This window comes from Cupressus sempervirens, chromosome 3 (genome assembly GCF_028749045.1).
Source record: "Cupressus sempervirens isolate cs-2001-9-10 chromosome 3, ASM2874904v1, whole genome shotgun sequence".
NCBI lineage: Eukaryota > Viridiplantae > Streptophyta > Pinopsida > Cupressales > Cupressaceae > Cupressus > Cupressus sempervirens.
The window spans coordinates 18,887,897-18,891,146 of NC_143120.1; positions in this window are offsets into that span (position 1 = coordinate 18,887,897).

Here is a 3,250-nt window from a genome sequence, read left to right on the forward strand (position 1 = left end):
TCCATAGTACTAAATTGGATTGAAGAATTCAAGGTTGGTTTTTCCTAACAGAACAAGAGTCCAACGTACTTCATTATAGCCGTAGTCTGATAAAGAATTTTAATATATGAGCCTTCATATATTCCTTCATTTTCTATTGCTTCCCTACCTTGAACTGGTAGCTAGATGTCATTCTTTATGCGAGGAGCTGTATAAATTTTGACTCCTCTCCTAGATTCAGGTTCTTTGATTAATATTGCTTATTTCAACATTCATTTACTTCCCAGTTGGGACAACTGTCCACCTGTATCAATTCGCAACACCATTGCCTTTTATTTTGAATAAACCTGCAAGAGAATTATCCCCCAAAGCCAATTTGAGCTTAAAATCTGGGATCTGTAAAGATTGTAAGGCATTAGTCTCTTTAATCATTGGTTTTCAGAAACTCTTTCTCTGCTTTGACTGGTCGGCTCTCTTAGATACAGCAGATTCACAAGAGGGTGGAGGCTCTTCCTTGGAAAGGCGTGGATTCTCCAAGCTTCAAAATGTGGGGCTCTATTTTGTGAATTACGCCTTCAGATCTACATGGGACATGCCAATTTAAAACTTTCCTCAAAATCCTTTTCACTTTAAAACTTAAGGTGCCTTTAGAATCTTGAGGCATCCAATCAGTCTGAAGCAATTAGTCGGACCCCAAAGTGGGTCCGGCTAAATTTTTTTTCATTTTCAGACACCTGAATTGCAAAATTGGCTCATTGAACCCATTTGGCATTGATTAGAAACAAGTTTGATCACCGATTAATCAACTGAAAACCATTTTACCACTGATCTGCAAATTGCCAACTTAATGCCAGGAGGTCCATTGATTGGCTTTAAAAATTGACCCGAACTGATAATCAAACTTTGAAAATTTACCCACTAATTCTCTGTTCTACACACTTTCACTCTATCAGATCTTGTCTCATGAAAAATTCCCATTCAAAAGATATTGACCATCAAAGTCACCCCTTCAAAATTACCTGCACAAGAACATGTCAGCAATCAACAAACTGGGTTCGGATTTGGCTCCGAAAATTGGGCAAACTGACACTTGGAAGGACGAAAAATGGGGCATTGGAACTCTGTCATGAGATGAGTATGACTATGCAATTTTGGCTCATGATGAATAACTGGGCGCAAATGGCGGATGTTCAAAGTAGGCTACCTAGATTTGCAGGACAAAGGACATCAGTAAAATATCATTTTTTGTGAATGGAATGACCCTGGTAAAGTGTGAAGACGGATTCATCAAGTTCTAAAAAATGGCACACTTGTAGTATTTTAGAGGAAAATACAATAGTACAATCCATTTGATCTCACCTATCATGGACCAGGAGATATGACGTCCCGAACAGGGGTTCCAATCAATCTGCACTTTAAGATACCAGTAAAAGGTTACAAATTGCGTTTGGAATCGCATTTGAAAATTGATCAAACGGATTCGTCAAGAGCTGAAACTTGAAACATGACAAATCTCTGATGTCTACAATGCAACAAAAAAGGAATTTTAGCATTTTGATCAACTGGTCAAAAAGTTATTACTCGTCAAACCGGGCTTCCCAGAATTTTTGTGAAAATTGCAAATGTGTGAAAACAGTAACTGACCAAATTTGAGGGATTCAAAACCTATTCAAACGGACTCAAAATGACTTGAAATATGAAACATAGGATCTTGGATATGGACACTAGACACTCTCAAAGTGGAAAGTCACAAAACCTTTCTGGGTGCGAAATGTTCAATGGCAAACACAACCTCTTGTCATTGTTTGACACTTAGGTGAAAAAGCAAGATTGACAATTGTTCAAAATAGGACTTCGTCGAATAGCTCAGAATGATGATTTAACCATATGGAATAGGTAGACAGGCTGAATGGAAGGTGTTAGAAATATTAAACACCATTTATGCATTAACTCAACAGCGAGGTACATAGGCTTCATAAAGCATTCATAGGCCTGAATTTCACAACAGTGCTCAAAATTGAACATGCAATTTTGAGCGCCAACAGTGGCTCTGTCTAGGGATGGATGCCCCTTGTGAGCATGGAAAGGATTCATATCTCTAGAGGAAGTAGACCATTCCCAAAAACTTCAAAACTCTTCTCGAACAACTTATTGAAAGCAAGGAAACAACTACAACTACCAAGACTATGTACACACGATGGCCCCGGGCCACCGAACTTCAGCAGAATTGTTTACCTCTATCATAAACATGATTCTCATCTGAACTTTCATGCAGTAAACTAAATTTTCTTCTCCTATCAGTTTCACCAATCATATTATAATCATATAACAAATCACTCAGCAAAACAAAATTATCACTCTTACTTTCATAATGCATATAAAAACTTACTTCATCTCCAACCATTAGCTCATTATGAAGATACTGATCAACATGCTTAAACATATCAGACTGAAATTGAAAACTCTCTTCATTTAATGACTCATACATGCTATCATTTTTGAATATGAAGGATTCATATTCAACTTGGCGAAAAAGACCACTCATACCTTCAAAATGTGTATCCCTTTGCATAACCGAATAGGAATCAAATGAACAATCTGATTGATATTCACATATGTCATCCACATCAGAATCTGAAACTAATCCATAATCTTCAAATGGTTCTTCACAATCAGCAAATAGATTAGTTTTCACATCTGAGAGTTCATCATAAATCTCATTGCAAGGTGCATACTGATTTTCAAAAACAACTTCATCAAACACCTTGTCATTTACCTCCTCAGATGCTAATAATCATTAGTTTCACTATCAAACTCAGAAGAAGAAAATTCTGATCTCTTACAACAGTAAGACAAGGTATCATCATCAAACTTGTTCTCAACTAAATCTGAATTGTCCATGTGTTCTTCAAAAAGAGGATTGATAATTCCATGCAAAGCGCCTTTGTAGACATTAGGACAAGTGATGTGCTGATCAACATCAAACTCATCACCATATAATGGATTAGTGAAAATTTTAAAACCATTTCTAACATCACTGTCATGGACACTTTCAGCATATGAAGAAGAAAAATTAGAATCATAAGAAGACTCAACATCCACTCCGTGAACAAAGCATGTAGAATACAAATCAAAGTTGCTTTCATTGTCTCCATATAGGTGATTCAAATGTCTTGCAAGCAAATCATCATTTATCTTACCAATAGGTGCTAATGCATTAATCTCAGGATCAATCATGTACTAATCATCATAGCACTCATCCTCAAGACAC